Raw genomic sequence first — 17,306 nt, 5'->3', positions numbered from 1 at the left:
AACAACTCTTGTATCACATCTAGCTAGTGACAGGAAAATAGTTTTCAGCCGGGACAAAAAGACTGGAATGAAAAGATTGCATAAAGAGGGGTTGGCAGGGTTAATGGATGACAGAAAGGAAGAGGAAGCTCCCAGATATTAACGGCAGAGGAAAATCAAGGTCAAAGGAACAAGGGGGAACAAACAGTATCCGTGGATTCTACTGGAACCAAGGAAAAAGAAAACACAGAAGAGTTGTAGCTATTATATAAAGTCAAGACACTGGAGCTGGGACACAGCAGGGATAAAATACCTTCCCCTTCTCTTCCTCTTCCCCCACCCCTTGCTCTCTCTCTTCTTCCTTTTCCCAATATTCTTCTGTGCTTCCCATAAGCAGACCCCACTGAAAGGCATTCAGCAAGGGAGACCAGATGACAGAATCTTTGAAAGGGAGACTAGATGATAGACTCTTTGGAACTAAAGCTCTTTGGAGACGTAGCTGAACGAGGAGAGTGGAGACTGGATCTGTGTGGGCACACAGACGCACTTGGACCTACAGATCCAGAGAGACCACGCTCCTGCCTCTGTGCTCAGATTTGATGTCAAAGTTGGAAGAAGTCTGAAACTAACCTCATAGATATTAAAAACAGTTATGATTACACAGTTTGTGGCTTTCAAGATTACTTTACCCTACTGCTCTACGCAATTTCCTGTCCCCTTAGGCTGACTGTATGTTAACCAAATGTCACAGGATAGCATTATTTTATAAGGACCTATTGGCAGCAGAAGGAAATAAAGAATGCCCTGAAAATGTACCCTGTAGTCATCCAGCTGTGTTCTTTCTGATGCTACTCTCCATGGAGTCCTTATGTGGATAGCAGAAGTTCAACCATTTTCAAGTTCCAGCAATCTCACAAGTCTAGGTCTACTTAGAAGATAATGTGGGTCATAGTAAAATAATCAAAACCAGAAGAAAGGAGCTATGTGGTTATAAGAATATGGGTTTGTGAAGGCTGAAGGGGAGGAATTATATTATAAGCAGACTAAAGAAAGTGACAGTTAGCCAAGCATGGTAACATACACCTATAGTCCTCGTTACTTGAAGGCTGAGGTGACTGAATCACTTAGGCCCAGAGGTTCAAGATAAGCCTTGGCAACATAGCCAGAACCTTCCTCCCTCCCTCCCCCCACAAAAAAAAAGAAAGAACAAAAGTCATAATTATCAACTGTAACAAAATAAAGTGTGTGTCCCTTGGTACTGCTACAGATGGAGATAAACCAAGAGACAGTGATAAAAAGATGTTTTAACCATCATTCTACCAAGATTCAAGTCCATTCATATTAAAATAGTGCTCCCATATTCAAGAGATTTAAAACTAGCTCAAATCAGTACTTAACTTTTTTGCTTAATAGTTCTAACATTTTAACTTAACAGAAGCAATAAATCAGTCCCTGGGACAGGGAGTCAATTAAGTAGTATGTTTGTAGAATATTCTCAATAGTGATCAATGAAGAAAAAATAATGTCACCTTATTTCATTTTGTGATGCATTTTTTTTAAACTTGAGAATGACTCCAAATATGCTTTCATTGGTAAACTGAGAAACATAGTGCATGAAGCAACAGAATTGTATACATAAACAAAGCAAAGTAAATTGCTATTTGTAATGTTACTTATTTCATTAGCCTAACACCTTCAGGGAAACACTAAGAATCAGGCATTGAAATTACACATGCCAATTTGGGCATTTTCTATGATCCATTAGGTTTTCTTCAATAGAAAATTAATTATGTTGCCATTCCATAATTCTCTCCTGAAACATTTATGCAGGTGTCAAGGATGCATTTGACACAATTCAAAGCCCCATAATGCCTTTAACTAAAACATTTAAAATGTAGTGCATAAATGGGGAATTGCTATAGATTGAAATGCATATAAATTAAAGTGGCAAATTGTGTGTGGGGGGGAAACATTAAATATACTTTAGGGACCTTATATTAGGGCTTTTCCAAGGATGTAATTGTTGTTGCTCTTCTTTTTCCTCTAGATTTAGATTTGCTTTTAGATGTTGAGAACTTTTCTCACAGACCTTTGAAGACTAATGTGCCAATGCTCTTTTCTACTCTGAGGTTCTAAGGAAAATACTCAGCCATGTAATTCATTGCTCCTACCTCACATACCCATGTTTATTTCTGGTAAACTCTCTCAGGGTAGAATATATCAATTTTTAACTTTTCCTGATTTCATTGTTAGACTCTCCTCGGATCTTCCTTGTATTGACAAACTTTAAAATAGAGTCCAAATCTTCCTTTAAAAATGCAGATTTTTCAACCTAATATTACACTGAAAGGCCTAAAAATAGTTATACCAGGCATTAAGAGCAGTTAATGTTTTATGAAGCACCATGACATCTATTGCTTTGCAGGATCTTTATGGCAATCTTATAAGATGATTCCATTTTTCAGAACACAAAGCAGAGGCTTTACGAGGTTAATAATGTATCCATTTAGTCAACCAAGTTGTGGTGGAAAGAATACAAGATATAAATATGTAATGCTCAACTTGGTTTCTTGACTTCCTCACAGAATAGAGCTCAGTTTTGAGAAATAGAGGACTTCAATCACCCTTGTTTCCTTCATCACAGCAAAACTAACTCAACAGTGAAGCTGCAGCCATATCTCTAGATCCCTATATGTTGGTGATCTAGATCTCCTTGGGCCCAGGAAATCGGAAACCCTTTTGAGACTATACATCCCAGAAATTCAGAAAGCCATGAGGTTTGCTACTAGTTCATTCCTTTCAACGTTTTTGTGCAGATTCTAGGTTAGAATTCGAAGTTTCGTGTCTGGTTGAGCCATTGATTTGCTACCTTATCCTGAACAATGTACTTGACCTCCCTACTTAACTGGCTGCAAAATGCCTGTATTAAGAGTGATTTCTCTCAAGAGTGGAGCACAAATTCTTTCTTTACAATTGCTATATTCTACCAATGCAGAGTAAAATGCTATATCAATGACAGATTAAAATGAGGTTAGATGTCAGTAAACCTTAAACAAAGCAGGTGGAAATGTTGATCAACAAGGACTTCTTCAAAAAGTACATAGCATCAAATATTTATAAAATAGGAAAACGCATTTCAAGGACTGACACCATTACATAACCGTCCCACTGAAAATGATGCTCAAAAATGATGAAAAAAATATTCAGAGTTGATTTTGAGCTACTGATTTCTTAGGAAAAAAACTGAAAAGCATTCCAGAAAAAAAAAAAAAAAAGCCAAGATTTAAAACGATATTTCAATTAACCAATTCAATGTTTCCCGCTGACCTCAGTTAACCATTTGGATTAGTCATTATCATCTATCTCTTTTTGTCCTCTCCATATCAACTAGTTTTTACCCAGTGAAACCATCTGTACTATCCACCAAGTAAAAGGATTTGGCTATGCTGTGTTTTGTCTAATTCTAGGAGCAAGTTATGAAAGTAATTAAACATGTGAGGAATATAGTTCATTTCCAGTGGGTTATAAAGGAGCTTCAGTGCTTCTACCAGCAAAAGTGTAGGTGATTTTCTTGAAAACCACAGGGAATGATTTATGAATGATGCCTGCAAAAGACCAATCAAATTGCACAGCACCTTAACAAAAGATGCCATTCTGGTCATTGGAAGCTCATTAGCCAAAGATAATTCCTACTTTTCAAATAGCCTGAAAAGAACCCAGATAATGAAAATAATCCATCAGCTAGGAAGTGATGAGTAGTGTCTCTGAATAGACAGCAAAACCAGTGGTATTTTTAATACAAATAAATAAATAAATTCTACCCTAAATTTGCATAATTAATGGGGGGATTTTAATACATGTTTGTAAAATAAGAAATGACTTCCCCTGAAGAGCTCCTAAAACTAAATAGCCAGTTTCCTAGTGACTTTCTACATCATCCTCTGATCTTAGAAGCATTTACTTTTTCCCTTTGTTTTCAAATTTAATTTCACTGTACTGAAACAATGTAGATAGTCTTTTTAGTATACTGTGCTTATCATAATGAAATTCAGTCCACACTATTGTTTGGTCAACCGGCAGAGGAAATGCTATGTGCTATCAGAGATGCACAAATGTCAACTGTAGCATCCACTTCTCTTCTGGTCTAACACCAATCTTTTACTGCAAGCCCACTTTTTTCTTTTGACCTCAAATACAATAAATTGGCATATTAACATTATGTCAAATAACTTGAAAGAGCACCAGCAGTGAACACGGAGTCTCTTAGTAGGCATTACTAAATGGCATCGAAGCCCAGAGGCAATGATCTCCAAGTTCTCCATGCGGGAGGGAGGACATTTGGTACAAATAACCTACATAAGCAGCTCCAAGAGGGCTGTGAAGGGGCAGTGAAGCACTGAACAACAAAGTGCGCCTCCTCAAACCACAGCGACAGACTTCGGGAACATTGCATCAAGCATGCCCCTGTGCTACTTTTAGCCAGGATGTCAGATAAGCTCAGACCTTCACTTCTCATTCCACAGAGTGCCTCTGTGATTTCAGCAACTTAAAGTAGCTTTGGAAAACTATAAAAATGAATTTAATCTCAAACTGTTCCCAGGCAATAATCATATCTTTTTTTGCTACATTCTATTATAATTAAACAATTCCCCACCGACATCACATTGAGCTAATAGGTTCTTTTACCCATAGGCCGCTAAAGACCGAGATTAACCATCGGGTAATGAGACAGCTTGGCCCTCCTAGTGTCACAGTTATTTTTAATATGTCAGATAAAATGAACCCATTATGATAATATTTTATCTAGGATTTCTCCCAAAGAATTTATAGTGATTCCAAGAGTACTGTATTACCTCAAATCCTCCCCCATATTCCTTTAGGAAAGATGGGTGGAGTTGTTGCCATTCCCAATTTACAAAAAAATAAATAGGGGTCTGGGCTATTTGAAGCTAATCCAACCATATGACAGAATTACCTGAGTCTCTTCAATTAAAAAAAAAAAAAAACAGTTAAATTAAGTCCTATCAGGCAAATCATACCTCTACAATTACTATGAATAAACCAGTTCTCCAGCCTGCTAAGAGACATATGGATATAGCATCATCAGCTATAAGGAATGTTGCAAAATATTAGTTACTCATAATAATTAAAATACAGTAGACCCTCTATAGTTGACCACCTCCCTACACTAACCATCTCCTTCAGTTGACCTAATTTTCATAGGCCAGATGTGCACCACATGTAGGTATTAGTACAGTAGGCCTAGTTCCTTATGTTGATCACCTTATATGTTGACCAGTTTGTTACAATTCCTTGGATGGTCAACTTACAGAGTTTCTACTCTATAAGACAGCATGAAAGACTTTCTCATTGTATTAATTGTAGCAGATTCAAATTTATCTCTTTGAATGACTGTGCCACTCACCTAACACCTGATATCTTCCCCCAGAGGAAAAAGTCGACATTACAGATAGTATAATAGAAATTTATAGAGTATACACTATAAATTATTAACAGCAACTTCATATGGATGAAGACTAAGGAAAAGTAAAAACTAATGAATTTAAACTTAATTATTAGGCTATTTTAGTCTATTTACATAACTTTCAGCCAAATATTCATTTGAAAAACCCCCAACTTTATCACAATTCTGATAACCTTTTCCAAAAGCCAAGGTAAAATCCCAGTGGTAGCTGGTGATTTGCCCAAGGTCAGAGAATTCCAACATGGGGGACTGCAAGGGTAAAAAAATATTTTTGACTTTTAATTATTTAGGGGTACATAATAGTTGTATATCTTTATAAGGTATATATGATGTTTTGATATAGGCATACAATGTGAATTAATCAAATCAGGGTTATTGAGGTATCTATACCTCAAGCATCTCATATTTCTTTGTGTTAGGAACATTCAATTCTACTATTTAGTTATCTTAATACGAAATTTACTATACACTAACTTATATTTAATTATAGTCACTACATTATGCTATCAAATATTATTCATTCTATCCAACCAAACTAACTATATTTTGCACCTGTAAACATCCTATTTTATTCCCTCTTCCCAGCTACCCATCCCAGCCTCATTCTAGTCTATAACAATCATTTCACTCTATGTCTCCATGAGATCAGTAGTTTTTAATATTTAGTTTCCACATATAAGTAAGAATATGCAGGATTTGTCTTTCTGGGCTTGGCTTATTTCACTTAACATAAGGTTCCCCAGTTCCATCAATGTTGTTGCAAATGGCAGGATTTCATTCTTTTTGTGGATATATAATATTCAGTTCTGTATATGTACCACAATTTGTCAATTCATCCATCAATGGACACTTAGGTTGATTCCCAATCTTGGCTATTGATACACATCCAGCAGTGGGATTGTGGAGTCATGTGGTAGTTCTATTTTTAGTCTTTTGAGGAACCTCCACACTATTTTCCATAGCAGTTGCACTAATTTTAATTCCCACCAACACTATACAAGTGTTCTCCTTTCTCCACATCCTCACCAGCATTCATTATTCCCTGTCTTTTGGATAAAACCCATTTTAACTGATGTAGGGTGATAGTCATTGCACTTCTAATTTGCATTTCTCTGATGACTAATGATGCTGAGCATTTTTTCACACACCTGTTGGCCCTCTATATGTCTTCTTCTGAAAAATGTCTATTCAGATCTTTTGCCTATTGTTAATTGGATTATTGATTTTGCCAAGTTATTGAAGCCTCTTACAGAAACACCATTTTCATAGTGATAGAATAGTATGCTGCTTACCAGCCCAGGATCTGGAGCCAAACTGCCTGGCTTAACTCCCATCTTTACCTCTTGTTAGCTTTATAACTTAGTCATGTTACTCTGCATTTCTGTGCTTCAGTTTCCACATCCTTAAATTGGACTTTACAAAATAGTATTGGATTAATGGAAGTTAATCATATCAGCATTTGTAAAGTGATCTACAGTGTCTAGCCCATTGAACATACTCCCTAAAGCTCAACAAATTCACGTTATCTCTGTTATCCCCAGATCTAGTTAGTCATCAGAACCACCAGCATCCTTTGAAAATGCTCTTCCTGTCCCACTCATATGTGTTAAATCACTATTGCAAATGTATCCCAAGAAACTGATTTTGAGAAAGTTCTCTGAGTTACCAGCCAAAAGAGTTTTAATATTATTTTAGCATTAATAAACCCTAATAGTTATCTCAAAGAATTACAAACTTCACAGAATCTACAGAAACAGAAGCAAACAAAAATGTCAGCTTTCATATGCATTACTTCACCAAGTTCCATTTTATTTATTTGCATACATGTCTAATAAATCTAATTTATACTAATCAGTCACCATGATGCTTTGTTATAATTATTTCTTTAGCTGTAAGAAATTATGCTACATGAGCAGACAACATATCTTATTCAAGTTTCAACACAATTGATAAGAATAGATGTAAATATAAATCTCATCTATGAGACATTGATTCACTAATGTCTGTTATTTCTATTTTAATGAGATTGTGTCTTCCTTTCTAAATGGTATGTGCTAGCTAATTTAATGTATGTAGTTTACATATTTTAAATGCTGGAAATTTCATTCACAGTTTTACATTCAAATAATAGCTAATTTCTAAAGAAATTTATAAAGAAAAGCATTGAAACAGAGAAGCATTCTTATTGAAAATTGGGTTTCACAGCAACAAATCAAGTAACAGAGGCTGGGCAATGCTGCTTCCTCAAAAAGGACTGCTCGTCACCCACAGCCCAGCCACAGTCGCCCACAAATTGCTCTCTCTAAAAGTAATAACACAGAAGACAAACATTATTTCATTTGGTCTTAAAATCTATTGGGGATTTTCAGGGTTCTAGATGCTATAGCCTGCAGCAGACAAGATAAGAAATACCTCAATAAAGATGTACTCAAAGGACTATTTCCTCTTACACTGGGAAAAAGGATTATATGAAATAGTATCTAAAATTGTCTTAGAAAATTCTTCTAATATGTACAGGCAGAAGCATATAGACAGATGACCTCTTTTTTTTTTTTCATAGACAAATGCCATAATTAGAGATTTTATCAGAATAGTTACTGCCTTCAACACATTTTGATGGAAAGACAATAGATTTGGTATGAGACAGACCTTCCCTCCATCCCTAAGTCCTTCATTGATCTCCCAAATAACCTCTGCAAAGTGATTAATCTCTCTTGACCTGAGCTTTTTCTAATTCTTATGAGTAACATGCAAAGCCAGGAATTCTTCCAAGGATTAAATTTGATAATGTGAAATTGATTCACTACTTAATGGAGAGTAGGCATTCAGTAAATATTAGGATTTAAAAAAATTTCTTTTCTCTCTTATTCATATTAACCATACTTGAGTGCTGATTGTCACTAGGTATTCTTGTATTTTGAAAGAATACCTTTCAAAATGCAAGCCTGTTCTTGCATTTTGAAAGAATAAAATAACATCATTTCTCTAATACATATTATGTTTTATAGTCAATCTTAAACTAAAAAAACACTTCATATTATCTTTTTTTCTGCATGTACATGAAATTATCTGAGAGGGTTGATAATTTCTACTGAGGCCAAAGCTCAAGCAAAACTTCAAGATATATTTGTAATTACTAAGGCTATTTCTTTTTTGAATAGAAAGAGGAAGTAAGAAGAAAAGACACAAGAAAAGTAGAGTAGATGAAAGATGAGGAAAAGAGGAGGAAGAAGAGAAAGAGGAGAGGAGAAAAAGATCAGAGAATGAAAAAAGGTGATTTGCTACACAGAAAAACATATTTACATGATCTTTTAGACAAGAGAAGTAAGATTATTCAACATTACTTTAAATAAATTCCCTTGTATATTTTGGTCACCAAACTGTAAAACTAAAAAATATATATATATATATACTAACTTTGTTCACCTATTCAACAAATGTTAAGCAATGCACTAGGGTCCTACTGTCCATTGAGAAAAACCAAATAATATCAAGAAATGAAATGGCCATAGAACATAAAATGGCAAATGTCTCACTGTGGTTATTTAGTAGAACTTCGGTCATGACCCCATGGTAGACAGAAAAAACTAAGTAAGTTAACATAGAACATGGATTCAAATGTGATGCCAAGCAACTATGTGAATTTAGGCAAATCATTTAAACTTTCAAGTACTTAATTTATCCTTGTAAATTGGAGGATAACAGTACCCTTCTCATCTATAACACAGTAAATTTGTAGAAAAAACATGAACAAATATCTCACTAAGTTGTTCTGACAATCAAATAAAAATATGCAAATTAATATTCATCTTAAATTACTATTAATATCGCCTATGTGATGTTATACATATGTGATAACTATCTATAACATGTACATTATTACATAACACATATATATTTAATTTTTGTGGTGTAAATGAAAATTAAATAAATTATGGGAACATTCATGTTCCCAGATACAAAAATTTAATATTGCAAGCATGCCCCATTTCTTTAACGTTAAAATGGTATATGATTATATTTCATAGGAAATTTTAAGATGGCAAGTTTTAGAGTTCATATGGAAGGGCAAACTGGTGAAAGAAAGCTAATATTTTTAAAGAAAAGAATAATGAGCATTGATTATCAAACTAGAAATATGAAATTTTACTGGAAAGTACAAACAAGCCAGGTTAATTGTGGCTTCCTACACCCAACTCTCACTGCACATGCTCCAAAACACTTTATGGCTCTGCTAGAGGAAGAAGGATCTGAGATGTTCAGCATGAACAGAAAATCAAAACTGCACAAATACCAATATCCTTCAAGGTAGGAAAATAAACAGGAGTGTTCAGAAGAGATCTGTTCTGAGACCTCATACGAGACTTACAGAGAGCCAGGGGGACCTGGACAAATTGTGGAGAGAGATGAAGGGAATGAAAGGCACGAGATGAGCCTGAAATCACCATCAGAAGAAGGAAGTTCCCCTGGGTGAGAACATACTGAAAAAGAGTCCATTCTAGTAGATCAAAACATTGACTTCAAGGAAGGGACTTAAAAGTGTGTGGGGACTCCAGGAAGAAGCAGGCTTAAAAGAGATAAAAGAAGAAGGGCTTTTAGGAGTCTAGGTGGTGACACGGAAAAAGAAGCAAGAGGGGGTAAAAAAAGAACCATAAAATAGGACACAACAACCCTCCCTTCTTCCTCTCAGAAAGAACAATTCAACGAAAATGCAGAACTTGACTAAAATGAAAGGAGAAGACCATCTTGTATTAGGAATTTTGACCACCACCCCCAAACTACCAACCCCATTCACAAATTGCATAGATGTAAATAAACACACCACTCACTGTGCAAGGCTGCTGGAAGGGCAACAAAAAGGTCAGAATCAAAACATGGCACCTGATAGAAATCTGCCCCCTCTCCAACCCGCAGCAAAGAACCAGCCAGCAAGAAAAGAAAACAAACACAACACTCCAATTTAATTCTGTATCCCCCAATCATTCTAGGATAAAAGGAAAATGTGTTGAATCAGAAATACAAAAACTAAGAACAAAAATAAACAACAAACTGGAAGAAATGAAATGAGATCTGATTGAACTCAGGAAAGAAATGGGGGTAGTCTCAGCCTCCAAAAATGTACGAGGTCATGCATACTCGTACGTGAAATAGCTAAATCTAGCCATTGCACAATATATACATATATCGAAACATCATTTTGTTCACGATAAAGAAACACAATTTTTACTTGTCAATTTAAAAAAAGAAATAATGAATAGGGATGAGGAAAGTGGCATTTTTAATCAAAGAGAAGTATGTATGGCTGTGCAATAAATGGAATAGAGATTAATGACTACACATTTGAAATCAAATATAGTTATATCTCAACCTCACTCCTTGTACTGAATAAATTCCAGGTAGATTATTACTTGGCATATATATAAGAAATCATAAAACACAAAGTTGTAAAAATCACTATAGGAAAATATTTATAGAATTTTACAATGGATTAAATCTTCCTCACTACAAACCCAAAGAAAAGATGGACAGATGTATCTACAGAAAAACCAAAAGATTTATCCAAAAAGCTATTAACAGAATTAAAAGATAAATTATAAACTAGAAAGAGGTGTGCAAAACATGTGTGCAACATTCTTTTCTACATATCACATCAATATATCGATGTATATGTATAAAAATTGACAAAAATAGGAAGAATTTGCAATAAAGAGATAATAAAAATACAAGGAAATATTCATTTCCACTAGTAACCAAATAAGTGCAAATTAATATAAAGAGATGTCATTTTGACCTATAAAATCAGCAAAGTTCAATACATAAAATTAGAGGCTATAATAGATACATGACCTAGTTTGGAGCAGCATGTACTTCTTCTGCCACTCATAATAGTTTAACTTAGTATAAAACTTCTGTCATGATAATTTGGCAACATTTTTCACAAACAAAAAAATACTACAGTTTCTTGGAAATAGAGATAACGTTAGCATATATTCACACTTAGCAGTTAAGGTAATGACCAACCATGGAATGGCATTTTACAAAGCATATTTATACTGTTATTTAAACATTAATTTTTTTTAAGTAAATTTATTTCAGGTTAATATGAGGGTACAAGCAAACAGGTCAAAATATTTGATTTTTGTTAGGCAGAGTTCATGTTGTGGTTATGTCCCACACACAAAAGGTGTGCCAAACCCCCACACACACACACACCCCCGATGCCCATTCAGAACATTAATATTTTAGTGAAAAAAATTGATGTCTAATACTACATGGCTAGTAAGTCGGAAAAATAGAACTCAAATGCAAAATTTCTGACCATCTAGTGACCCTTTTCTCATGAGATAATTCTCAGTCAATGAATTGAGATACAGTTGATATTTGCAAATGACTTTTTAAGGCTAAGTTTTCCATTAGTCTGTGCCATTTATATTTTTTTCACCTATACTCACAAGTAAATGTTAGCATCCCATGTATTTTGGGATGTTAGCATTTATATATTTTGGGATGTTAGCATTCATATATTTTGCTAGGGCTGCCAAAACAAAGTGCCACAAATGTTACGGCTTAGACGATCGAAATATGTTTATTATGGTTCTGGAGGATAAGAGTACAAGATCAACATGTCAGCAGGGTGGCTTCTCTGAGGCCTCTCTCCTTGTCTAATACATGGCCATTGTCTTCGGTTTCACCCTGTGTGTCTGGCCCCAGATTTTCCCTTCTTTTTTTTTTTTTTTTGGCCGGGGCTGGGTTTGAACCTGCCACCTCCGGCATATGGGACCGGCGCCCTACTCCTTGAGCCACAGGTGCCGCCCCAGATTTCCCCTTCTTACAAGGATACCGGTCATACCAGATTAGGGCCCAGGCTAATTACTTCATATTGGCTTAATTTCCTCTTTAATAACCCTCTTTCCTCAAACAATTACATTCTGAGGCACTGGAGATTAAGACTTCAACATATGAATGGGGGGAGTCAGCCTATAACACTCTCTATGTAATTCTGTATCTTTAATCCGTTCAGTTGACCATGACTGAATTCCTACAGTGAGCCCTGTGATATGCAAGGCTATGCAGATGGAGGATGTGACTGCTGAACCTGAGGACTCATAGTCTATTGGAGAAGACAGAGGGCAACCAAAGAGTGATCATATCAACTAATACTGTTGTGTGATCACAGTGCACACAGAGTGTCATGGGCACAGCCAGGGTCATCTAGTTTAATCAGCGGGCAAGTTATGGAAGAGAATTCAGAGAAGATAATTGAGCTGCATCCTTATTAAGTGAAGAAGGCTTAGCTGATCATAAATCTGTGTACCAACTGCTTCAAAATATCTGGAGCAAAGTGTGCTCTTATAGTTAAAAGAAAGAATGCCAGAGAGGCAGGTAGGGGCTGGATATATTGTTGATTTTAGTGTTTGAACTTTTTTGCAAAGATTTAACAAGTCACTGAAAGAACCTTAAGCAAGGGTAATAGCATTATATATGCATTTTAGTAAAAAATCTAGTAAAGGTAATGTAGAAAACCTATTGGATTGGGGCATGCAACAGGACTGGAACAAAGAATGTTCTAAAGAGTCATTGCCAATAATGCAGGTAAGGAATGATGAGAGCCAGAATTAAGGCAATTGTGTTGAAACACAGCATCCTAGGTGATTATGCTGTGGGTTCACATTAATTAAAACCATCAATGAATTTGCAGAGATGTGGGTCAATATGAGAATGCAATAAAAATATGTCGTGTTTTCATATCTAGTTAATGTATACTCAAAAACAGAGAAAAGCTTAGAATTTTGTCTGTGGAACAATGTCAGAATAAACAGTCAGCCTTCTATTAACAGATGAAGAAAAATAATATGGTATGTGTTCCTAATCCTCCACATTGCCCCACTTTATAATTAAATAATTATTTTATCCAAAAAATTTTAAGGCTTCATGTTGATAACATTAGTGCAAGTAAAATGAATAAAGAAGAGGTTTAGCAGCACCAGTGCCCCCTATAACCATTGGCAGTACTGTCCACACCATCACCACCACCTACACTGTCTACACAATCTCCACCACCGCCACCACCACGACAACCACTGTTAGCATCAACAGCACCAAAGAATGAGTCCAGGAGGACCTAAAATTTCTGTGATCCAAGAAACATTACATAATAAGCAGTGTTTCTTAGACTTTAATGTGCACGTGAATCTGATGCACTTGGTGGTGGTTGAGGCCCGAAATTCTGCTTTTTCATCCTGCAGTGATAAGATGCTGATGCTGTTGGTCCATAAACCACATTTGAACCAGGCAGGGTCTGACAGTTCAGAGCCTGAGCACCCTCCAGTTCAGGGGTCACCATCCTAGAGAAGACCAAAAGCTTCATGAGGCTATAAACATGAAAAGCGACAGAATTGAGGAAGAAAGTACTTGGGAAGTTGAAACAGAAATCCAGACTCATGAGAAAGTTAATGGAATTTCTCTCATTCCAAAAGTCTATTATCAAACCCCAGCATGCCATCAGGACAATGGCAAGAAACCCAGAGTCAAATTCCTTTCTAGCCCATATGTACTTGGCATGTGATGGAACTATGGGGCTAAAAGGAAAAGCAAAAAATGATCTCTGACTTTAACACTGAAGTAGGGAAGTATCTGACCTTGTCTGACTCCAAGCAATTAGTTCCACTTCCAGAACTATCTTTCTAGGGTTGTGGGCCACGAACAATCAAAAATTACAGTCCACTATATATTTTTTTCAGTCCACTATATATTTTAATGCCTCTCTAAGTATTATTCACTTGGTATGCACGTAATCAGTAAGGTATTAGAATTATTTTACCCCTATCCCTTTAAATTTTTTAATTAACTTTCTTACCTCTGTTGCTTCCACAATTACTAGGTTACCAATGTCAGAATTTACTCTCTGATTGCTACCTGGAATCCACCTTCTCTCCATGTTTTGAAGATCAAGGGGAAAAAAAGTATTAAACGTATCTCAGATTACCTGATATTGAAAGGGCAGGGACTATTTAGAACAACCACCTATAGTTCTACTAAAGATGTGTACACTACAACGTATTTCTAGAACCTGCCAATTTAAAGCAGTGCTAATACTTCCCTGTTCCCCTGCAGGCTTTTGAACAGAGAAAACAGCACAGATGCAGATAAATGAACAAGAGTTGGCCAACAAGTTGTAAATCAGGCTAATTTACACTCAGTATGACTATATTACGTGGTGATAAATTTAACAAATGTTCTTTATATTCATTTTCTATAGCTGTTATAAAAAATTGTCACAAACTTAGTGGCTTAATTCCACATATTTATTACCTTGTACTGCTGTAGTTAATAAGTATGAAACGGGTCTCACTAAGCCAAAATCAAAATGTCAGCAGGGCTGTGTTCCTTTCTAGAGGGAATCCACTTACTTGCGCTTTCTGTCTTCTGGAGGTTGCTCACATTGCTTGGCCAATGGCCCTCTTCCTCCACCTTCCAAGCCAGCAGCAGTGGATCTATTTTTCACGTCACACTCCTCTGACTTCTCTTCTGCCTTTCTCTTCCACACTTAAGGACCTTTGTGATTACTTGGTCCCATCAGGATAATCCAAAATAATCCCCCTATTTTATGGTCAGCTAATTAGCAGTCTTAATTCTACCTGCTTCCTTAATCTGCATTTGCTATGGAACATAACATATTCATATTTTTCAGGGATTAAGACATGGATACCTTTAGGGGCTACTATTCAGCCTACCATAATCCTGCCCTCTGGCCCTCAAAATTCATGAGCAAAACATATTCACTGCATCCTAGCATCTGCAAACTCTCAACCTATCAGCAATTAATCGAACTCTGTTGTGTTGTGATAAGTTTAGTAAATACTCGCTTTCTTTTAATTGAAATTCAGTTTAAGGTGGCTACTTTCTTCTCTAGCAACCCAAAATCAGACTTTTGAGTGATGAAAGATGAGACAGGATGGAAGAGGAAATAATAAAGAAGAATAAAGAGGAAATAAATCTTTTGGATTGGGCTTTTCAAAGAATCATGGACTAAACCATCTCCAGTTTTCTTCACAATACTGAGATTGTGAAGAGTTTTATCAGAGTTGCTTTCTCCCGAAGTCCAAGGGTACGCAGCCCCTTCACAGGTCATGTCCACCCCCATTCCTGCAGAAGGATGAGTATGAATTTATATAAATATGTAGGAACCATACTGGTTAAGAATAAGAATTACTAAATTATTCCCCCTCAACAGATACTTCAAAATACAAAGGAGATTAAGAAAAAAAAAAACCCTTCCCCGTCTAATGTTTAGTTGAATATAAATTCAGCTAATACGTAAATCTCAAGTTGAATTCCATGATTAGTTTATGTGGTTTTTACATTCTCTTCTCATTTTTCTATCTCCTTTTTTTCTCCTCCCATTTTACATTATAGTATGCCTACGTATCTTCTTTTAGTTATAATTCTTCATGCTTTGTTCTCTTATTCATTTCCTAGATTTTCACATTTATTTTTGTAAATAAATAAGCCTACAAGCATACTTGGATCTGAGAAAATGACTTTTCTAGTCTAGTAATAAAGAAAAACATTGGCAAAGACAAAAATGACGTTGAAAAGTAGACTTTTTCCTTAGAAAATATTGGCAGGCATTAAGTTTTTCTGAACTTTTCCCACAAGTCTCATTATGCTGATTACATAGCTGCCACAGAAAACCTATCTACATTATTCCAAGTCAGAGAAGATCTATGAAATCTCAAATAAGAAAAATCTATAGCTATAGTTATAGCTACTATAGTCTAGAACTAAGTGTCCAAACATATCTAGAAGTTGACCTATTAAAATAGCTTACACTTCTCAAAAATTTTTCAGCTTAAAAAGTTGGGGGCACAACTGCAATCAAGTGCCAGTTCCCTCTGGATTTGTCAGCTACTGGCAGCTTCTTTCAGGGGACATTTTTTTCTCCCCTAGAGTTCCACCCTACTGGGGACTCCTACAAAAAGATCTCTTGACTACACTTTAGTGACTTCTTCTCAATGACTGATGAAAACTGCCTATCAGAGCCACTGGGTTTTGGTGGTCAACCTCAGGCTCTTTGTGTTGGGATAGCTTTCCCCTCTAAAAATAGTCCTCTTAGAAAGGATCTCCTTTAAAATGATCCCAAACCAATTCCCACTTACACATCCCTAACAGAGTTAGGAAGTGTAAAGTGGAAGTACAGATTTCTCTTTTACTTTGTGCTGTAAGACAATTGATACTGGAGATTATAAAAATGAGTATTTAAATTATGAAAAAATAGTTAGAAAAAATATTGCTCATTGTATAGCAAAAGGCACATGCTTTGAAGCTGATGAACAAAAGAAAACTTGAAATATATCTTTGCTGGTTATACATAACAAGCATTTCATGGAAAAGATAAACCTTTTGAAAAAAGGTGGGTTCGTTGGAAATAAAAAGGAAATGAGAGAGTCAAGAAATTTCGACCCATGCGTGATTGAAAAATCTAATTGTAGACTTCAAACAAGAAGAGATGGAATTTAAAAAGCTTTGAGTGAAAAGGTATCAGAGATTTTTTTTTTTTAGTAGAACAGAGTGATTCAACCTAATGATAAAACTCAGATTAGGAATATGATCTTCCCACACATTATTTTAGATTAGCCTCATAGTAGCTGTCATTTAGTGTCGAAGACATAAGGTAAAGGAAGCAAGAAATTAAGCATATTCGAGAACTACGCTTTAAAACAACTTTGGATGTGGTCATTAGCACATGGCTAGACATAAAGAGATCAGAGCCAGCCATGTTTTTGACATTACATTTCCAAAGAAAATACATACCTCAATTTTAAAGCTTTCGATAGTTCAA

The sequence above is a fragment of the Nycticebus coucang genome, chromosome 9 (assembly GCF_027406575.1).
Source record: "Nycticebus coucang isolate mNycCou1 chromosome 9, mNycCou1.pri, whole genome shotgun sequence".
Taxonomy (NCBI): Eukaryota; Metazoa; Chordata; class Mammalia; order Primates; family Lorisidae; genus Nycticebus; species Nycticebus coucang.
Note: the sequence above shows the minus strand (reverse complement) of the source record.